Source organism: Balaenoptera physalus (genome assembly GCF_965194825.1).
Source record: "Balaenoptera physalus genome assembly, chromosome: 3".
In the NCBI taxonomy this organism is placed as follows: domain Eukaryota; kingdom Metazoa; phylum Chordata; class Mammalia; order Artiodactyla; family Balaenopteridae; genus Balaenoptera; species Balaenoptera physalus.
Window position 1 is genome coordinate 104,854,581 of NC_138890.1, and position 23,703 is coordinate 104,878,283.

The following is a 23,703-nucleotide window of genomic DNA, read 5'->3' on the forward strand; positions in this document are numbered from 1 at the left end:
GAGACTCTGGTACCTGCCTTTGCCCACCAGCCAGCTGGCACTAGCCCCAGGACCCCTTGGGGCTCTGCAGTCAGTCTCCTCATGACCCGGCCCCACCCACCAGTGGCTGGAAGCCTCCCCACAAGGCAGGACCTGGCAACGAAATGGACAGGGCCAGCCACACTGACCAGGCTACCCAGAGTAGGCAGCCCGCCATAACAGAAGAACACACACAGCCCAAATAGGGGGCACCATTAATACATACATCTCTGGTGACCAGAGGTGAATGTGTTTCTAGGACACATAGGACATCTCCTACAAAAGGCCACTTATCTGAGATCAGGAAATGAAACCAACCTACCAAATACACAGAAATAAAAACAGCAAGTCACACAATATAGGGTGACATAGAAACATGTTCCAAATGAAGAAACAAGATAAAACTCCAGAAGAAAAACTCAGTATAATGGAGATAAGCAATCTACCCAATAATGAGTTGAAGACAATCATCATAAAGATGCTTAAAGAACTAGCAAGAAGATTGGAGGAACAGAGTGAAAAGTTATTAGTTTTTTTAAAAAGTTAGAAAACATAAATAAAATAGAACCAAACAGCGATGAAGAATTCAATAATAGGTATAAAAAATACACTAGAAGGAATCAAAAAGTTAGATGATACAGAGGAATGGGTCAATGAGTTGGAAGACACAGTAGTGGAAATCACTGAAGCTGAACAGAAAAAAAGAATTAAAAAAATAAGGACAGTTTGGGACATCAAGTGTACTAACATTAAGATTATAGGGGTCCCAGAAGGAGGAGAGAAAGAGGCAGAGAATATATTTGAAGACAATAGTTGAAAACTTCCCTAACCTAGGAAGGACATCCACGTCCACAAAGCACAAAGAGACTCAAACAGGATCAAGACAAAGAGCAACCCACCAAGACATCTTGTAATTAAAATGGTAAAAATTAAAGATAAAGAGAGGATTTTAAAAGCAGAAAGGGAAAAGCAACAAGTTACAAACAGGTGAACTCCCATAATGCTATAAGCTGACTCCTCAGCAGAAACTCTGAAGGCCAAATTGAGTGCCATGATATATTTAAAAAGGTGAAAGGGAAAAGTCTACAACCAAGAATACTGTACCTGGCAAGGCTTTCATTCAGATTTGATGGAAAGATCAGAAGTTTTACAGACAAGCAAAAGCTAAAAGAATTCAGTACCACCAAACCAGCTTTACAAGAAATGTTAAAGAAACTTCTCTATGAGGAAAAGACAAGGCCACAACTAGAAACATGAAAATAACAAAAGAGAAAGTTTCTTCATTAAAGGCATATATATAGTACAGGTAGTAAATCAACCATGTATAAAGCTAGTAGGAAGGATAAAGACAAAACTGTAAACTCATGTGTATCCATAATAAGTAGTTAATAAATACAAAAAACAAAAAGATGATAAATATGATGTCAAAAACAGTAAAAATGGGCAGGGGGAGTAAAAATGTAGGGTTGTTAAAATGCATTTGAACTTAAGAGATCAGCAACTTAATCAAATATATATAGTATACTATATATACTATATACTCACTTTTATCTAATCGTAACACTAAAGTAGTCATCAAATCACAAGGGAAGAGAGCAAAAGAAGAAGAAAGGAACAAAAAAGAACCCCAAACAATTAATAAAATGGCAGTAAGTACCTATCAATAATTAATTTAAGTGTAAATGGACTAAATGTTGCACTCAAAAAACACAGAGTGGGTGAATAGATATGAAAATAAGACCCATCTATATGCTGCCTACAAGAGACTCACTTCAGATCTAAAGACACCACAGACTGAAAGTGAGGAGATGCAAAAAGGTATTAATGCAAATGGAAATGCAAATAAAGCCAGGGTAGCAATACTTATATCAGACAAAATAGACTTTAAAACAAAGACTGTAACAAGAGAAAAAGAAGGACATTACATAATGATCAAGGGATCAATCCAAGAATATATAACTATTGTAAATATATATGTACCCAACATAGGATCACCTAAATACATAAAATAAATATTAACAGACATAAAGGGAGAAATTGACAGTAACACAATAATAGTAGGGGACTTTAACATCCCACTTACATCAATGGAAAGACCATCCAGTCAGAAAATCAATAAGGAAACACTAGCCTTAAATAACACATTATTAGATCAAATGAGCTTAGTAGATATATACACAGAACATTCCCTCAAAAAGCAGCAGAATACACATTCTTTTCAAGTGAACATGCAACATTCTCCAGGACAGAACACATGCTAGACCACAAAGCAAGTGTCAGTGAATTTAAGAATACTGAAATTATATCAAGCATCTTTTCCAACCACAATGCTTTGAGACTAGAAATCAACTACAAGAAAAAAAAAACCTGCAAAAACCACAGACACATGGAGGCTACACAGTATGCTACTTAACAACCAAGGATCACTAAAGAAATAAAATATTACCAGAGATAAATGAAAAAAACCCACAACAATCCAAAATCTAAGGGATGCAGCAAAAGCAGTTCTAAGAGGGAAGTTTATGGTGATACAAGCCTATCTTAGGAAACAAGAAAAAAATCTCAAATAAACAACCTTAAACCTAAAGGAACTAGAAAAAGAAGAACAAACAAAACCCAAAGTTAGTAGAAGGAAAGAAATCATAAACATCAGGGCAGAAATAAATAAAATAGAGACTAAAAAAGCAAAAGAAAAGATCAATGAAACTAAGAGCTCATTCTTTGAAAAGATAAACAAAAGTAATAAACCTATAGCCAGACTCATCAAGAAAAAAAGAGGGCCCAAATCAATAAAATCAGAAAAAAGGAGAAGTTACAACTGACAGCACAGAAATACAAAGGAAAACAAGAGATTACTATAAACAACTATACACCAATAAAATGGCCTACAAGAAACGGATAAATTCCTAGAAATGTTCAATCTCTCAAGAGTGAACTAGGAAGGAAACGAAAATATGAACACACCACTTACCAATAATGAAATTGGATTAGTGATAAAAATACTCCCAACAAACAAAAGTTCAGGAACAGATGGCTTCATAGGTGAATTCTAGCAAACATTTAGAGAAAAGTTAATACCTATCTTTCTAAAACTATTCCAAAAAACTTCAGAGGAAGGAATGCTTCTGAACTTACTGGAATGCATTACTCTGATACCAAAACCAGACAAAGATATCACAAAAAAAAGAGAGAAAATTACAGGTCAATATCACTGATGAATATAGACGCAAATATCCTCAACAAAATACAATGTATTAAAAGGATTACACACCATGATCAAGTGGGATTTATCCCAAGGATGCAAGGATGAATCAATATTTGCAAATAAATCAATGTGATACACCATATTAACAAACTGAAGAACATAAAACATATGATGATCATCTCAATAGATGCAGGAAAAGCTTTTGATAAAATTCAACATCTATGTATGATAAAAACCTCTCAACAAATTGGTATAGAGGGAACACACCTCAACAAAATAAAGGCTATATATGACAAGCCCACAGCTAACATCATACTCAAGGGTGAAAAGCTGAAAGCATTTCCTCCAAGATCAGGAACAAGACGAGTATGCCCACTCTTACCACTTTTATTCAACATAGTATTGGATGTCCTAGACACAACAGTCAGACAAGAAAAAGAAATGAAAGGAATCCAAATTGGAAAGGAAGATGTAAAACTGTCACTGTTTACATATGACATGATGCTATACATAGAAAATCTTAAAGATGCCACCAAAAAATAGAATTCATCAATGAATTCAGTAAAGTTGCAGGACACAAAATTAAAATACAGAAATCTATTGCATTTCTATACATTAACAACTAACTATCAGAAAGAGAAATTAAGAAAATAGTCCCTTTTACAATTGCATCAAAAAGAATAAAATACCTAGGAACAAATATAAATAAGGAGGTAAAAGACCTGAAATGGAAAATGACACAAACAGATGGAAAGATACACCATGTTCATGGATTGAAGAATTATTATTGTTAAAATGACCATACTATTCAAGGCAATCTACAGACTCAAATGCAATCCCTATTAAAATACCCATAGCATTTTTCACAAAACTAGAAGAAATAATTCTAAAATTTGTATGGAAACATAAAAGACCCAAACAGCCAAAACAATCTTGACAAACAAGAACAAAGTTGGAGGCATCACATTCCTTGATTTCAAACTATACTACAAAGCTACAATCATCAAAACAGCACAGTACTAGCACAAAAACAGACACAAAAATGGATGGCCCAGAATAGAGAGCCCAGAAATGAACCCACTTACACGGACAATGAATCTATGACAGACGAGGCAAGAATATACATGGGGAAAATACAGCCTCTTCAATAAATGGCGTTGGGAAACTTGACAGCTATGTGCAAAAGAATCAAACTGGACTACTCTCTCACACTATGCACAAAAATAAAGACATAAATATAAGACCTGAAACCATAAAAGACCTGAAACCATATAAGACCTGAAACCATAAAACTTCTAGAGAAAAACATAGGTAAGCTCTTTGACACTGGTCTCAGTCATATAGTTTTGGATGTGTCTCCTCATTTGTAAGGGAAACAAAAGCAGAAATAAACAAATGGGACTACATCAAACTAAAAAGCTTTTGCACAGTGAAGGAAACTACCAACAAAATGAAAAGGTCACCTACTAAATGGGAGAAAATATTTGCAAATGATACATCCAATAAGGTGTTAATCCCCAAAATATACAAAGAACTCATACAACTCAACATCAAAAAAACAAACAACCTGATTGAAAAATAGGTAGAGGATTTGAAAAGGCATTTTTCCAAAGAAGACATATAGATGGCCAACAGGCACATGAAAAGATGTTAAACATCATTAATCATCAGGGACATGCAAATCAAAACCACAATGAGATATCACCTCACACCTGTGAGAATGGCTATCAGGAAGACCACAAATAACAAATGTTGGCAAGTATGTGGAGAAAAAGGAACCCCTGGGCACCGTTAGTGGGAATGCAAGTATGGAAGCTCCTCAAAAACTTAAAAACAGAATCACCAAATTATCCAGCAATTCCACTCCTGGGTATTTATCCAAAGAAAACAAAAACACTAATTTGGAAAGATATATGCAGCCCTCTGTTCATTGCAGCATTATTTACAATAGCTAAGATATGGAAGCAACCTAAGTGCCCATCAATAGATGGATGGATAAAGATGTGATATATATGTGATATATATTGGGATATTACTCAGCCATAAGAATGAAATCTTGCCATTTGCAACAACATGAATGGACCTAGAGGATGTTAGGCTGAGTGAAATAAGTCAGAGGAAGACAAATACTGTATTATTTCACTTGTGTGTGGAATGTAAAAAACAAAACAAATGAACAAACATAAAACAGAAACAGAACTATAGATACAGAGAACAAACAGGCGGTTGCCAGAGGGGAGGGGAGTGGGTGGAGGAAAGAAGTAGGTTATGGAGATTAAGAGGTTGCAAAATAAATAAGTTACATGTATGAAATGTACAGTGTGGGGAATATAGTCAATAAAAATGTAATATATTTTATGGTGACATCAGAACCAGATTTATCATGGTGATCATTTTTGAAATGCACAGAAATACTGAATCACTGTGTTTTGTAACAGGAACTAACACAGGGTTGTAGGTCAATTATATTTCAAAAACAAGCAAACAAACAAACTTATAGAAAAAGAGATCAGATTTGTTGTTATCAGAAGCAGGTGGTGGGCAGATGAGGAATTGGATGAAGGCAGTCAAAAGGTACCAACTTCCAATTATAAGATAAGTACTAGGGATGCAATGTACAACATGGTGAATATAATTAACAGTGCTTTATGTTATGTGTGAAAATTGTTAAGAGAGTAAATCTGAAGAGTGCTTATCACAAAAAAAAGGCAAGGGTTTACCTCATATATTACATTATATTATATCATATATCATATATCTTATATTTATCTCTTATATTGACTGAGGTGCTGGAAATATCCTTTGTGAACCTAGATGCTGATTACACAAATGTGTGTGTATATGTACATATATACATATATATGTATGTGTGTGTATATATATATATATATATATATATATATAAATTCATCAAACTATATGCTAAAAAAAGTTCTGTGAGTCTGCTGAACTCCACCTGGGTTCCTCCTCCTTCTGCCACAGGCTGGAAACTCTCATAAGGCAGTATTTCAGGACAATTGTTAAGCTCACCTTCTTTCCCACACCTCAGGAATCACTATACTTCACTGCCTTATCTCCAGTCTCTTGAAAACTGTTACTTCATTTTTTTAATTTAAAATATTAAAATATTTTTTAATTTTTTATTTGTTTCAGATTCGAGGGTAAATCTGATCCCTGTCATTTCATCTTAGCTTGAAGCAGAATCCAGTAGGTATTCAAGGCATTGGATCTTGTTATTAGTATACTTTTTTTTTTATTAAAATTTTTCTGTTGTTATGGTGCTCAGTCTTAAGCTCAACTAAAAAACACTGAAATCTAAATTATCAATATAATCTCTTTTGTGAATTTTTACAGCTCACTTTTTCTAACCTACTCAGCTTCTCTTGACCATAAAAAGTTTTACACTCTGTTCTTTCAAAGTTAGCTGGTAAGTAAGCTATTTTAAACATTAGTTTCAATGGCAAAAACAAGATATTTTAAGTTCAAAAAAAATCACAAAAAGCTGAGCTCTGAATTATCTCGGTTACTTGTAAATCATTTATGTCTGCAAAATACCTTTCCGTAGAGAATTGTGTATAACTTTAATCTGATGCTAGAGACAAAGAGATCTCTGCATGCTGCTGATGCACTAGCCACAGTGGCAATGCCAAGTGTGTCATCACAAGTGTAATGACATTTCCATGACACTAATGCATTCTGTGGTAACAGACTCCCTTTTGTTTAACTTTTTATCAGCATTACCTGTGCAATTTTAAAAATTATTTGAAAAAACATTTAAAATTGTCTGAAGAACTTTAACACAGTATTAAACATAAAATATCAATAGAACTTAGTGACAATCCTTAATTCCTTATGCAATAGTATAGAAGCCAGAAGTGGAAAAGTAACTCTGAGGAAAGGTTATCAATTTTTTTTCTTGCTTGACTGTGCCCAGAAGAGATTGCCAGGACGATGTCCCTAAAACACAGCACTTGGAATAATGCCATACTTAATTTCTTGTATCTTTTCTTCGCTACCTTGTGATCACACAGTATGTTTGCGACTATTTTTTTTTCTGGGCTAGCATATTTTTCACTTGTGTTTCTACCCTATCCCTTAAGAGAGTGTTTAAGTGTCAGGAATGTTCTGTCAATACCAAATCTTAATTTTCACTGTTATTAAAAACATCTGACTTAACATTCTAACTCTTTTCACCGATTTCACACAGCTATTCTTTTCGTACATTGGCTAGAAGACTTTAAACGTTCTTGAATAGCTTTCTTATGGTCTTCGTGTCAAGGAATACAAAATCTATTATGTTCACTTTCATGACTTTCTCCCTTCCTTTCTTCCCTCCTCCCAACCTCCTCCCTCCCTCCCTCTCTTCCTTCCATCTCAAACAAATCCCTACTCCCTGTACTTTACACTTACTTTGACTATTATATAAAATGTATGGAATCAAAGACCCTTGAATGATAAACTAAATATGGCTGTGAATGCCTAGGTGTGTCAGGAAGGTGTTTTATGCAAGTTTCTGGCAACTACTGAATGTCACAAACTGGTTTGAACAGGTTTTTATAATTATTACTTTTTTATTGCTGTCATAGTGAAAATACAATTAAAAAAACAATCAACATATTTATAGTTTTCACGTGGCACATTCTGTACGTGTTCTGTCTTCAGTGTATCCTTGTCCCTAACTGCTGTAAATAACACAGATCTCCTACTCATGCTGCATGGTACTGTCAGAACACAAGTAAATCAGTAGCTCTTAGTCAGAAGCAGATGGAGATTGGGAGTGTTCACTCAAACTGCAGACACAGTCAGATTATCTGTTTAGGTATATGACTTAAAAAAAGTTGGTCTATAAAATGTTGTTAATTATCATTAAAAAATAAAAACCTTATGGCTTATCTATAAACATCTTAATTTTGGTCCTAGCTCATCTTTGGTAAAGTAGATTGCTTGGGACATATGCCACCGAGAGAAAAAGACATTTTAAAAGGCCATCTTGTAAAAGACACCAGAATTTCCAAAAGATGTAACACTCTCTTAGTCCTCATTTCAGATTTTTTGAGTTGTTTTATTGTGTTTTTTTTTCTTTAAAGAGTAATCTCTCTGAGAAACATATCTTTAGGAGTCATTCATTAACACCAAGACTAGTCTTTTTTATCTGGCACATAGTCAAAGAAGTACTAACTTATTTTTATTGGTAATAATAACAATAATAATAATTTCCATTTAATGAATGGCTATTATGTGCCAGGTACTATGCTAAATGCTCTACAAGATATTATTTCATCCTATTCCTAAATAATCCGTGGAATTTAGAGATCATTGCTTCCATTTTATAGAGGAGAACACTGAGGCTTTATAAAAGTTTTAAAAAACTTTTTAGGATTTTACATAGTTTGTGGGTATCTAATATATTCTGTTATCATTAAAAATCAATGTCAGCTTAACACTTAGTTACCCCAATATTTGTTTAAATATATGAAGTACTTTTTGTTTACTATTGATAATTATTTGATCAATCCATTGGCATAGTTAAAATTAAATGAGCATGGCAGAAATTTAATTCACAATTAGAAAAACTAAACACATTTTTAAAGACCTTTAAAGAAAGAAGCTTTTATCTTTCATCTAGATTTTTAAGGAATAAAAAAATGAAATATGGGTTGGCCAAAAAGTTCGTTCGGGTAACATCTTAACAGACAAACCCAAACGAACTTTTTGGCCAACCAAATACATTTTCTACAACCATTACCATACTCTTTCTTTCTTTTCTTTCTTTCTTTCTCTCTCTCTTTCTTTCTTTTTCTTTCTTTCTCTCTCTCTCTTTCTTTCTCTTTCTTTCTTTCTTTTTTTAATTGGGGTATAGTTGTTTTACAACGTTGTGTTAGTTTCTACTGTACATCTAACTGAAGTTCTTATGTTACTCTTTGCACCATTTCCCCTTTTAGAATTACGCAAGAAAATTATAACAATTATTATAAAGGAAAGGCATACATTATTTTCATGGTTAATTAGTCTCAATTCATACTTTTACTTCAAATCAAATCAAATAGCTAAACTTCTATATACAACTTTTTAAACTTTTCACTTGAATTGCTATTCTTCAAATGCTGGGCAAGTTGCATTGACCTTATCCGTAATTTCACAGAGGTCATTAGATTCATTAGTAGCAAAATAGATGCATCTGCAGGGTCTAAAGCAACAACAGCATACCTGGAAAGTGACATGACTGAATCAATTCTGGTGAGGGATATGTATTATTTAGAAAAAGACAGCTCTAATAAATGAAGCCTGCTCTACGTGTAGAACATGTGGCCCTCTGGAAGAAACAGGATACCTGTGATACAGAGTGAGGGCTCCTGAGGTATTATAGCAGTTTATAATCTCATTAGCCAGCCCACAAGAACTAAAGCATCTAATCACCTGCTCATAAGGAAACTGAGAAGTTGAGTATTATATGAACAAGCCATGTTCTTTTATCAGACAGCATAAATCTGTGATGAAAACAAAAACTAAGATTATACATTTTATTCAAAGCAGAAGAATAAGTGTGTGTACCTAGATTTCTCCACTGTACCATTAATCCAACAAGGTTGTGCTCTGGACACTGCAAGCAGCAAAGCTCATTGCCTGATGGGATGAAGGAAAGGGCCAGAACTGTAGAATTTAGGCTAGCATATTTTACTATTTCCAGTTCATAAAAATCTTTGGAAAAAAGTGAAGCCACAAATGCAGATTTCATCTGTGTTGTCATGAGAATCTGTTAAAGACATTTAATATTTGAAATTAAAGGGCAAGTTAAAATTAATTTCAAAAAATTGAAGTTAAAGAGAGTCTCAAATTGGAAAGTTGATGAACAGCTAGCAACTAAAGACTCCAGTTATTTCCAATTGGTAACTAACTTGTTAGTCAATAAAATCATATTTTAAAGAAATAGAGGATACTATTGTATAAATGAAGTCACATTTCCTACGAGTTTCTCAGATTTTTCTCAGTTTGAATTGTGTTTTAATTTTGCATAACTGTTCTTAAAGTAGAAACATCAGGATGTTTATAAATTGTCGAGAGTCTTCATTATTTGAGCAGGTCAGTTAATATAAAACCAAAACCAAAACCTGCACTAAAAATAAACTAGTTCCTCCAAGAAGACCCAGTATTCCTGGGTCTAGAAGTGAGTACATAAACCCCAGAACTGTCTGAAACTATTGAGTATTATGGGGACATTGGGCAATGTTTTAATTTTTTTTTAATTTAATTTAATTTTATTTTTGGCTGCGTTGGGTCTTCATTGCTGTGCGCGGGCTTTCTCTAGTTGCGGCGAGTGGGGCTACTCTCCGTTGCGGTGCGTGGGCTTCTCACTGTCGTGGCTTCTCTTGTTGTGGAACACGGGCTCTAGGTGCACAGGCTTCAGTAGTTGTGGCTCGCAGGCTATAGAGCGTAGGCTCAGTAGTTGTGGCGCACGGGCTTAGTTGCTCCCCGGCATGTGGGATCTTCCCGGCCAGGGATCAAACCTGTGTCCCCTGCATTGGCAGGTGGATCCTTAACCACTGCACCACGAGGGAAGTCCCTGGGCAATGTTTTGACTCAAATAAACCAGGAGGAAAGTAATCAACACTTATTGGGTTTCTCAGGTGTGGTGGGCTTTCTGTGGTTTCTGTAGATAGGTTATTTCATTTTAATCTTCATAACAGTCCTCTTAGGTTATTACCCCTGTGTGATAGCTAAGGAAACAGAAACTCAAAGGCTTTACAGCTAACCAATGACAGAATTTGGATTGGGCTTATCTGACCACTAACTCGATGCTCTTTTTGCTATTCTCTGCTGCTTTTATGCTGTTCCATGATAACTGCTAAAATTCAGGCAAGGACTGCCATTAGTTGTTTGAATGTGGAGACAGAATTGAGATTTGCCGCATGGCTTTAAAGAATATTTCTGTTAATACCAGTGTTCTTATATACTTGGTCAAAGCTAGTGACTCTCACAAGTGCTTCAAACTGTTCTTTTCAATGAATAAATTTTATTAAACTGTTTTAAATTTATATTAATACTAAAATTTATATTCTTGAACTGATAAACTAGGTGACACAACAATTATCAACATAAAATCCAAGTGCCTCTCTTTTAAAATTTTTAAAAATTAAGAATTCCTTCTATAGACCATTCAGCAGCATAAAGGAAATAACACAAAAGAAGGCTATGTATAAGAAAACGGGGCAAGTCAACATAAACAGGTCAAGATCTACATAAAAGTTTACTCCTGTATCTAAATGGTAGGCATTTGAGGGGATATTTTGGTATTATCCTCTTATTATTATCCACACAGAGAATTCGTGCCCCAAAGGAGAAAATCTTATTCTCCTGAGAGGGTTATAAAAATACTATTTGAAATAAGACAAGGACTTAGGGAAGAAGAATCGTACTTGATCATATTCTGCATGTTGGGTATCTACAGATCAGCCTTATAGCAGCTTCAGGTATCCAGGCTGAGTCAAACTTCAAAGTTGCTCACCTTCCCACATACCCCAATCTTTCCCATGGTCCCACCCTGAGGCACAAATGAGATTTAACACAATGACCACCCTTGAACAGAAAGTTGTAAGAAAAATAAAAAGGGCTCAGAGAGAATAAATGGTAGCCCATGATTGATCACAAGGAAAAGAGCATGCCAACTGCCAAATGATGTCCATAAACAGTCAGCTGTGTGGAACTAAAGTGAAGATTCTCTGGAGAAGTGGCAGAAACCAAAAGAAAACACTGAGGTGGAGGGGTGGCAGCAGGACAGAGGTTAGAAGTGGAGCTCTATCTTGGCAGCAAAGTCAGCACTAAAATGAGAGAGAGAGAATTTTTAAAGATTCAGTGTAGACTATGGGCAACTATCACTTCTTTGTATAATGGAGCTCTGGATGTCCATAAAAAATTTTCATTAATTTTAAGCCTGCATAGAAATTTCAACCCTTCATCTTTAGAGAAAATTTCTACTTCAATAATGACAAATAACTGAGCTTTATCTATATTGCCATTGACTGGCATGAGAGTATTACAGCAAATAATCCATTGTGTGGAAAAATTAATATAGCTTTATATACAGCATAATATATATCCTTAAAAATAGGTCCAACTCCATGTAATTGGATTTAATAAATTCTCAGCTCAGATTTAAGCACTTTGAGGGCAGGGCTCATGTCTTGTTTATTGAGGTATCCCTAATACTTAGTACATTGGCTAAGATCTAGTGAGAATTTATAAATATTCGTTAAGTATTTAATTTAAAGAAATATTTATTATTTAAAGCAATAATTTAGAGAGTGTCATACAGAGTGAAGTCAGAAAGAGCAAAGCAAATATATAATAACGCATATATGTGGAATCTAGAAAGATGGTATAGATGATCTTATTTGCAGAGCAGAAATAGAGATACAGATGTAGAGAACAAACTTATGGATACCAAGGGGGAAAGGGGAGGGAGAAATTGGGAGACTGGGATTGACACATATACATTATTGATACTATGTTTAAAATAGACAACTGATGGGAACATACTGGGAACTCTACCTAATGCACTGTGGTCACCTAAATGGGAGGGAAGTCCAAAAGGGAGGGGAGATCTGTATGTGTATGGCTGATTCATTTTGTTGTGCAGTGGAGGCTAACACAACATTGTAAAGCAACCATACCCCAGTAAAAAATTAATTAAAAAAAATAAAATAAAATATTACTTATTATTTAATTTAAAAATATTTGTTGAATTTATTTCATGTAGGGTATCAACTCATTTGGAAATGTTGACAAATCTGTGATTTAGAAATTAAATTTGAATTGGAGACCTATTCATTTGATTGCTTGCACCATTTAAAGTTATTTGGTTTTTTTTTTTCTAAATATTAACTATGTGTCAATTTACTCACAGTCCTTGTTTCCAATAAAACAGAAATTGCATTAACTTAAGTAAAATTCTAATTTTTACGAGTAAGCAGTGACTAAAATAAAATAGAATTTAGTAGGCTTATGAGATAAGTAATGATAAATGGTACTAAATTTAAAACTTAAGATTTCAAGGAAATGTTTAAAATTATATAGTCTATTTTCAAGGATCCACAGTAATTGATGAAATTTTATTCATTCTTTCCTCAATAAAGTAGGAGGAACAGGCATCTTCAAAATTTTGTGTTACGTTAAAAAGAATCCATAATTCTGCCTTGTTTCTGACTCATTGAAAAACTAGCAGTCTCATTACCTCTCTACAACCCAATCCAACTAGTTCTTACCTAGCAGGCAGAGAATAACTAGCATTGAAATGGGCGCTATGGAAGAGATTAAAGATCAGAAGAAACATTTCTTAGTTGGGAACAGTGGATCATCTAGAAGCTAAGATGAGCCGATCTATATCAAGGCTGGGTCACACACCAGATGCCCTCCCCCTCCTACTGTTTTTATGTCTTAACCACAAACGTTATAAAGGGGTTATTCTTTGTTCTGAAAAGTAGGAATAAGGATATAAAAGAAGACTGAGGCTTATTTCTGTTGATGGTAGTAAAATGAAATGGTCAGCATTAATGTTTTATTCAATTAGCCTCTCATCTATAGGAAGAGAGATACAGATAACAGAACATTATTTATAAAGTGATTATTTATGATTATGGAATTAATGCAAGATATATACTCAGGCATAACCTCTCTCTACAAGGCTCCACACTAAAATTCTGATCCTCTCCATCAAAAGTACTCCTACTACTCCAGTGTCCTGTGTCCTAGTCAATGGCTCCACCATTCATCCAGTTACTCAAGACCTTGACTCCTTTTATTTTTCATCCTGTGCAATTAATTCTCAAATTCTATCAGCTATACTTTTCAAGTACCTCTGGAATATGTCAATCCTTCCCCCTCCTTCTATTATTATCTTTCACCTGGACTACTTCCTCTCCACGGTGAACAGGGTGGTGTGATTCCCTTAATGTACAGCAATATATATACTCTATACCTCTCTCTCTCTCTCTCTCTCTCTTTCTCTCCATATATATATTCAATTGGATCCAGGAGATAAAAACAGTTTAAAATGAAGCATGAAACTTTTAAATCTACTCATTACTATATTTTTCATTGAGATAACTACCATAATTATGAATTGATTGCCAGCTCTCCTGTATTCAGAAACAGTTGATTGTTAAGATACTGATAGGAATTATGGACCAGCCATTGTACCAAGTCCATGTTTAACAATGCATTATTCTGGAAATGGTTAATCAAGCACGAGTGGAGTCATCCTTCCTTTGTCAAAGAAACTCCACATCAGAGCACCGTGTACTTTACTGAGTCACTTCCAAACAGTCAATGGAACAAAATCCATTTTAAAATTAAGAGGGTTGGGCTGGATGCAAGCGAACATACCTTATCATATTGCTCTAAAATACCATGATTTTTTTCTTCATTTTCTGACTTATATAAAAGCATCTCAAAATACTTGGGTCAGACTGTAAACCAAATCTAGCCATCATGTGCACGGACATCTTATGCAAAGAACCCTTAGAGTTTCCCTGTAACAGGGAAAGGCATGTCCCATCTCTTTTCTACACCTGTGCTCATAACCAAATCCCTCTTCTGGTAACCTATTCTGGGACTCTGCTCTCCCATTTATTACCTCTACCATCTAAGCCGAATTCATTTTTAAATTCATTAAAAGAAATTCATGTACATGGTTTTACGAGAAAAATTGTTTTAGAAGGGTCATAACAGACCAGCTGCTCTCTAAGGCCTGCTGTGCAGCTATCATCCTGAGATTTCCCTTGCATTCTGGATTCCATATTTCCCTCTGTTTCCCTCCTTCTTTTAGTGAAGCACATCTCTAGTAGCTATGTGAGAGTACACAGAGATCATTTTTTGAGGTCTTGTATGACTGAAAATGTTTTACTTTTTCTGTCAACTGAATACTAATTTAGCTGGGAAAGTAGCTGTGATACACAAACAATTTACTGTCAGAATTCTAAAGTTACTAATTTTTTGTCCTCCAGCACTGCTGTTAAGAAGTCTGACACCATTCTGATCCCTAACGTGCGACACTGGGCGTGGGTTCCTCTGGAAACTTTTACACCTTTTTTTTTATTACAGTGTTCTAAAACGTCATGATGATTATGTGCCTTGTTTGGTTTTGTTTGCTAAGCATTTGAAGGGCTTTTATGAATCATAGTCTTCAATTCCGGGAATTTTTTATTATATTATTTCTTTGATAATTTCCTCCCCTCTATTTTCTCTTTTCATACTTTCTAGATCTACTATTATCCAGATATTGGACCTTCTGGCCTGATTCCTTCTTTCTTTCTTCTTTAAAAAATATATTCTCTTTATTTACTACCTCCTTGTTCCCCATCCAGCTCATGAGGATACCATAAGAAAAATGTTCATTTCAAATATTTAAAATTAAAGTCTACCTTACATACAGTAGATCTCAGGAATCTTTAATTGCAATTAGATAAAATTTTACATCTATATATACCCACAAAACCACCACCAAGATCAAGATATAGAACACTTCTAACATTTTATAAGGTTCACTTGTGACCCTTCCCTGTCAGTACCCTGCAGCTTTAAGGAAATCACCATATTCACCTGTATTACCATCAGTTAGTTTTGCCTGTTCTTGAACTATAGTATGTACTATTTCATGTCTGGTTTATTTCTCTTAACAAATGTCTGTGAGATTCATCCATGTTGTTGTATGTAATAGTATTTCACTCCATTTTTAATTGTTGTGTAGTATACCACTGAGTGAATATACCAAAATGTATCCATTCTACTGCCTATGGACATTTGGGTTATTTACAATTTAGGAATACTATGAATAAAGCTACAATAAATATCTTACAGACTTGTCTTCTATGGCATATTTATCTTGGGTATATATTTAAAAGTAAAATTGATGGGTTGTAGGATAGGCATGTGATTTATATGTCTAGCAGAAATCCCCACTGGCAACACCTGGAATTGTATGTTTGTTTTTTCTTAATTTTAGTCATTCTGGTTGATGAACAGTTGTATACCGTTCTGGTTCACATTCATTTTCAACCTTCTTTAATCTAGGTTCCATAGTCACCAAGTAGCCACCAAAACTACTTTTCAGTCCTCATCCAACTTGATCTGTTTGATATTTTATGTTATTGGCATGCCCTCCTTTGCATTTGCTTGCTCCTAAATCTCTTCCTTATATAACATAAAGATTTCATCCTTCTGAATCAGAGTCCTGGATTCAAATTTTAATATTACCAACAGTTAACAGTGATGTCAGAGAAGTTATTCAACTTTCTGAACTTCAGTATCTACATCTTTAAAATTATATTTATCTTGTGGGGTCGTTGTGAAGTCAAGTTATAACACATTTAGCATATCTCAAACTTTTCTATTCATGTACCTCTTTTGGAGAAGAATATGCATGTCTGACTCTTCTTGGGAAGTCTGGGGCTGTATCCTTGACAAAGACTTCTTTTGTGTGTGTGTCATACTTAATCCTAAATACTATGTGAATTTACATGTTGCTTAATATCATCATGCTTATTTAACTTTAACTATATATTAATTTTATTATGCTGTAAAATAACACTGATAACTGATGATGCAGGAAGATAGGACAGACATATGGGTTCTCATTCACCCTGCAACACTGTCCTCCTTATCCGGGGGATAAATATACCTGTGACAAGAATAGACTACCATGACCTTCTCCATGCTGTTTCAGAACCTGCATTCTCTTCCTCCTACCTCTATTAAATTTTGGTATTTTAGGTCTCCTTAGAATACTAAAGAAAAAGAAAGAAAGAAGAAAAATCTGTCTTTTGAATACGAAGAAATTCAGTTCGTTGGCCAGGTAAGGCCTAGTACCATTTTGCTTAGGAATTTTGGAATTGCATTTTTAAAAATAAAAGGGGAGCTTGTGCTAGTTTGAATAGTGTCACCCCAAAATTCAGATCTACCTGGAGCCTCAGAAATTGACTTTATTTGGAAACAGGGTCTTAGTTTAGATGAGGTCATACTGGCTTAGAGTGGGCCCTAAATCCAATGACTGGTATCCTGATAAGAAGGCCATATGGGGATTTCCCTGGTGGTTCACTGGGTAAGACTCCACGCTCCCAAAGCAGGGGGCCAGGGTTCGATCCCTGGTCGGGGAACTAGATCCCATATGCATGCCGCAACTAAGAGTCCGCATGCCACAACGAAGAAGTCCACGAGCCGCAACTAAGACCTGGCGTAGCCTAAATAAATAAATAAATAAATAAATAAATAAATAAATAAATAAAAAATATTAAAAAAAAATATGAAGACAAATAGACACATACAGGGAAGAAGTCCATGTGATGACACAGACAGAAACTGGAGTAGTGCAGCTACAAGCCAAGGAATGCCAAGGATTGCTGGAAATCACCAAAAACTATGAAGAGGCAAGGAAGGATTCTTCCCTAGAGCCTTTAGAGGGGGAACGGTCCTGCTGACACTGTGATTTCAGATTTCTAGCCTCCAGAACTGTGAGAGAATTAATTTCTGTTGTTTTAAACTGTCCAAGTTGTGGTACTTTGCTACAGCAGCCCTAGGAAATGAGTACAGGTTCCACTTTAGATGGGAAGGTCATCGGAGGCCTCTTTGAAGAAGTGACATTTTAGCTGTCATCTTAAAGACAAGAAAGTGGCAGCCGGGTAAAGGTAAGAGAGGTTTTGCAGGCCAAGGAAACACAGCGTGTGCTATGGCCCCAGGCTGGAGAAGAGTCTGTCAGGTTCAGTAAGCTGAATGATTTGTCCACGGTCATAAAGCCAGGAAGAGAAGAACTGAGACTTGGTTCCAAGACTTCCAATTCAAAGACCAGGGGTTAAAGCTTTCCTTCTACATCTCAGATCTCAGAACATCCTCAGAACAACCAACCAACCAGCCAACTCACCCACCCATTCACCCCTCACTGTTCAATTTTATTGGCAATTAAAAGTGAAGTATGGCTAGAGGCAGGCAGAGCAGATATTGCTGACAAAGGACATTTTTATGAGGGACAGGAAAAGGCTAGTATTAAAGAGGTAATCTATACTTTTCCCTCCAGGCCAAAGCACCCTCAAGAAACACATGTGAAAACTAGCTTAATCAATCTCCAAGTCTTGGTGATTATTTGTAGCTCCTAGTTGGAGAAGGGGCAGAAAAGACTTCCTGGAGGCTGTAGCTCTCTCCTATTCAAAACCACCTAGAGGCAACCATTGTGAAACCTTCCTGAAATATTCATCATGTTCTCTGGCCTGATGAAAAAGCTGCAAGGCTTACCTTTTCCTACACAAATTGTAGCTGTAGTGTCATAGGCTGAAATCAGCTTCCAGGTAGGTTTTGTTTGATCTGCTTAGTGTTTTAAAAATCCGGATATTTCACACAACAGTTCAGATACTCAATTTTTCTTAAAAAGTCAGAAGTCCTTGCCATAGGGAATGATTGGTCTGAGTTGGAAAATGGCTTCCACCTAGAAAGGGCATGCAGTTACGGGTTACCACAGTCCCTAGAGACTCACTTAAATAGCTTTTCTGGTCTCTTGCAGGCATTTGGGTTTGTGAGCCTTGCTCCGTAAAGATTAACTTTACAATCTTCAACCTGACCCCACTTTATCTGTACACTTAAACTTCTCACTAGTCTCAAACTCAGAACCTACTACTAACTCTGAGAAATTCCTCAACTCTTCTGTAAATATTTCATATTCATTTCTCCTCATCTCTCTTTTAGTCAAATCTACCCTCCGCCAGGGAACAACATAAGTTATGGCATCTTCTCCAAATATACCTGGCCCACTATTTTTCTAGAACTAACTCCTTACTGTGTCTGCTACTTAGAGTTTTCTTAACTGAATGCTGACTGCCATTGTTAGTTAATTGTCAAGTACATGTATTTAAGCTAAAGATTATATAGGGTCATCATGAATGTCTTTGCTATCATCTTAGCACTTAACACTTACAATACTCGTGGTTAGTTTCATAAACTGCTTGACGAGCGAATGGTGTTAGTGACTTGGCTAGTTAATAATTCTAATTATTCACACTTTGGATTAGATTAGCTAGGCTTTTGGCTTCACCCTCTTACTTCTAGACAATTCCTTACTCGATGGGTATCTATCAAAGAGTGGGGAGAATAAAAAGAAGGGTATGGTTTTCTCGTGAATGCTCTAACATAAGGCTTTATGAGGAGAAAGATAGAAATCAATGGCTAAAATAAGATAATTAGATTACCTAGGATTTTTGTGACCACAATTACCATGGAAAATTAAAAATCAATTTCATCATCATATTTTAGCTTCCAAAATCGTTATAACACTATGAGCTCATCCTGGATGGCTTCTATGAAATGCAATGTCAAGTTAGCTACGGGTTTTATTTCATGCGCACCTGAATTTAGACCACCCTTGTTCTGCATGAGAGTCTGCTCTGAAGTCGCATCTTTAAATTCCTAAGATATGCGCGTGGCTGAGAATGGGGGTTAGACTGTTCTCCCAATTCTGTCTCTTGTGTTTTCAGTTGGGGGACCATGCTGGCAGTGACTCCTAGAGTGGTAACCATCTAGCAGGTTTTAAATGGTTTTGGATTGTTGCCTAGTAGTAGTAAAACCAAAATTAATGAGACAGAACTGATTTGAGAATGATGAGTTTGAAATATACCAGAAGCCCCATAGCCACACTCTTGCCCACTCAATTTAACTCATTCCTAAAGGTCATTCTCATTTTAAAAAATAGCTATGTGTATTACACATTTTCACAAGACTGATCATTTACCATCAACCAATTTCATTTCCTTAAAATCTTTTGTGACTTTAATCCTCACAGAGGGTTATAAGTGATTTCCTGTCTGTTGATTGACGGCAAATGGGCGTCTCTGATGCACAGTCTACAACATTGCAATCAGACATGGTCTGAAGTGAAGTTTCATTTGCTTTGCATGGTGACGTCTACTTTTACAACATTTAAAAGAAGTGCTTTTACTTGGCACAGCCTGCTTAGGAATTCTCTAGAAGCAGGTTCTATTTATATTTTGCTTTTGTTTTTTTTTTTTCTCAGGAAATGTTCAAAACTAAGGATTCCCTTTTATCAGTATTCATATTCTGCTCTAAACAGGACGGGGAGAAAAGGGCAAATCCCGGGGGGGAAAATGTAGACAGCTCTGCTCTAGAGCAAACAGCTATTTCTGTGTTTCTTTCACAGAAGAATAAGAAGTTTGTGAGAACATGATGCCCGCGTAACCACACATTTAAATGAGAGCTTCTAAATGGCCTTCACAGCGAACCTTGAAACGAGCCCAGGCTGAATGAATGTAATTCCCCTTCTGCGCCTTCCTCCTCTCTGCGGGTCCCACCTCGGCTCTCCCTGTCATTACCAACTAGTGCCGGTTCAAACTGGCTGGCTCCAGGCTTTGCATCATCCTTCCTCTCTTTCTCTGGGCTTTTGTTTGAGTTAGAACAGAGCATGGCTTTTTGCTTCCATGTAGCCTGTGCAATTAACCACCAAACTGAAACACCTCATTGAATAACCTATTAATGTCTTAATTATCTGAAAAGATAATATTAATCTAAAGCAAATATAACTGCATCTTTACTATTTATTATCAGATATATTTGTATTTCCTCTATTTTCCTGATTCTGTATAAGTCATTCAGTATAATTGTTCTGTTTGCTTGCTTATAAAGTCCTACAGAAATATTTATATAAAGAATTTGTAAAGAATCCAAGGAAAGCTCATTCAAATATCCTAACTTTTTCTGTTTCCACTGGACAGACAGGAAGAGTAAACAGAACAGTCCTGAATCATCCAACAAAGGGAAAACGGAAAAATGTCACTGATACAGTGGCATTATTTTAAGCAATGCACTGGTTTTAGAATCAATTATTTGAAGCACAGAATATGTGTCCATTCTGTAACAATACCTGTGGGAAGGAAACTCTGGCAAAGCAATTTCTGTTTTTGAAATAAGAATATGTCTTTTTTTTTTTTTAACATCATTATTGGAGTATAATCGCTTTACAATGGTGTTAGTTGCTGCTGTATAACAAAGTGAATCAGCTATACGTATACATATATCCCCATATACCCTCCCTCTTGCACCTCCTTCCAACCATCCCTATCCCACCCCTCTAGGTGGTCCAAAGAACCGAGCTGATCTCCCTGTGCTATGCGGCTGCTTCCCACTAGCTATCTATTTTACATTTGGTAGTGTTTATATGTCCACGCCACTCTCTCACTTCGTCCCAGCTTCCCCTTCCCCCTCCCTTGTATGTCATTATCAAAATTCAAAGGAAATAAAAGCAAGTTAAAGCATAGAAATAGTCTGTTCTGAGAGCAGAAATAAATGAAATAGAAACAAAGAAAACAATAGCAAAGATCAAACTAAAAGCTAGTTCTTTGAGAGGATAAACAAAATTGATAAACCATTAACCAGACTCATCAAGAAAAAGAGGGAGAGGACTCAAATCAATAAAATTTGAAATGAAAAAGGAGAAGTTACAACAGACACCGCAGAAATACAAAGCATCCTAAGAGACTACTACAAGCAACTCTATGCCAATAAAATGGACAACCTGGAAGAAATGGACAAATTCTTAGAAAGGTATAACCTTCCAAGACTGAACCAGGAAGAAATACAAAATATGAACAGACCATTCACAAGCAATGAAATTGAAACTGTGATTAAAAATCTTCCAACAAACAAAAGTCCAGGACCAGATGGCTTCACAGGTGAATTCTATCAAACATTTAGAGAAGAGCTAACACCCATCCTTCTCAAACTCTTCCAAAAATTGCAGAGGAAGGAACACTCTCAAACTCATTCTATGAGGCCACCATCACCCTGATACCAAAACCAGACAAAGATACTACAAAAAAAGAAAATTACAGACCAATATCACTGATGAATATAGATGCAAAAATCCTCAACAAAATACTAGCAAACAGAATGCAACAACACATTAAACGGATCATACACCACAATCAAGTGGGATTTATCCCAGGGATGCAAGGATTCTTCAATACACGCAAATCAATCAATGTGATACACCATATTAACAAATTGAACAATAAAAACCATATGATCATCTCAATAGATGCAGAAAAAGCTTTTGACAAAATTCAACACCCATTTATGATAAAAACTCTCCAGAAAGTGGGCATAGAGGGAACCTACCTCAACATAATAAAGGCCATATACAACAAACCTACAGCAAACATCATTCTCAATGGTGAAAAACTGAAAGCATTTCCTCTAAGATCAGGAACAAGACAAGGATGTCCACTCTCACCACTATTATTCAACCTAGTTTTGGAAGTCCTAGCCACGGCAATCAGAGAAGAAAAAGAAATAAAAGGAATACAAATTGAAAAAGAAGAAGTAAAACTGTCACTGTTTGCAGATGACATGATACTATATATAGAGAATCCTAAAAATGCCACCAGAAAACTACTAGAGCTAATCAATGAATTTGGTAAAGTTGCAGGATACAAAATTAATGCACAGAAATCTCTTGCATTCCTATACACTAATGATGAAAAATCTGAAAGAGAAATTATGGAAACACTCCCATTTACCACCGTAACAAAAAGAAAAAAATACCTAGGAATAAACCTACCTAGGGAGACAAAAGACCTGTATGCAGAAAACTATAAGACACTGATGAAAGAAATTAAAGATGATACCAACAGATGGAGAGATATACCATGTTCTTGGATTGGAAGAATCAATACTGTGAAAATGACTACACTCCCCAAAGCAATCTACAGATTCAATGCAATCCCTATCAAATTACCAATGGCATTTTTTATGGAACTAGAACAAATCATCTTAAAATTTGTATGGAGACACAAAAGACCCTGAATAGCCAAAGCAGTCTTGAGGGAAAAAAACAGAGCTGGAGGAATCAGACTCCCTGACTTCAGACTATACTACAAAGCTACAGTAATCAAGACAATATGGTACTGGCACAAAAACCAAAACATAGATCAATGGAACAAGATAGAAAGCCCAGAGATAAACCCAAGCACCTATGGTCAACTAATCTATGACAAAGGAGGCAAAGATATACAATGGAGAAAAGACAGTCTCTTCAATAAGTGGTGCTGGGAAAACTGGACAGCTACATGTAAAAGAATGAAATTAGAACACTGTCTAACACCATACACAAAAATAAACTCAAAATGGATTAAAGACCTAAATGTAAGACCGGACACTATAAAACTCTTAGAGGAAAACATAGGAAGAACACTCTTTGACATAAATCACAGCAAGATCTTTTTTGATCCACCTCCTGGACTAATGGAAATAAAAACAAAAATAAACAAATGGGACCTAATGAAACTTCAAAGCTTTTGCACAGCAAAGGAAACCATAAACAAGACGAAAAGACAACCCTCAGAATGGGAGAAAATATTTGCAAACGAATCAATGGACAAAGAATTAATCTCCAAAATATATAAACAGCTCATGCAGCTCAATATTAAAGAAACAAA

At 35.6% G+C, this 23,703-nt stretch overlaps 1 protein-coding gene and 1 long non-coding RNA gene across 2 annotated transcripts in view; one reads left to right on the top strand and one right to left on the bottom strand.

Annotated features, from left to right (window-relative positions):
* Positions 1–22,777, top strand: part of LOC309659053 — a 29,523-nt gene extending 6,746 nt beyond the window's left edge. The window contains exons 2-3 of the long non-coding RNA XR_014262548.1: positions 6,377–6,430; positions 15,223–22,777. This is a non-coding gene — a long non-coding RNA (uncharacterized lncRNA). The remainder of the gene's footprint in view (positions 1–6,376; positions 6,431–15,222) is intronic.
* The window catches only part of ADGRV1 (adhesion G protein-coupled receptor V1), a 560,219-nt gene that overhangs the window by 197,548 nt on the left and 338,968 nt on the right, over positions 1–23,703 (bottom strand). The window lies entirely within an intron of this gene.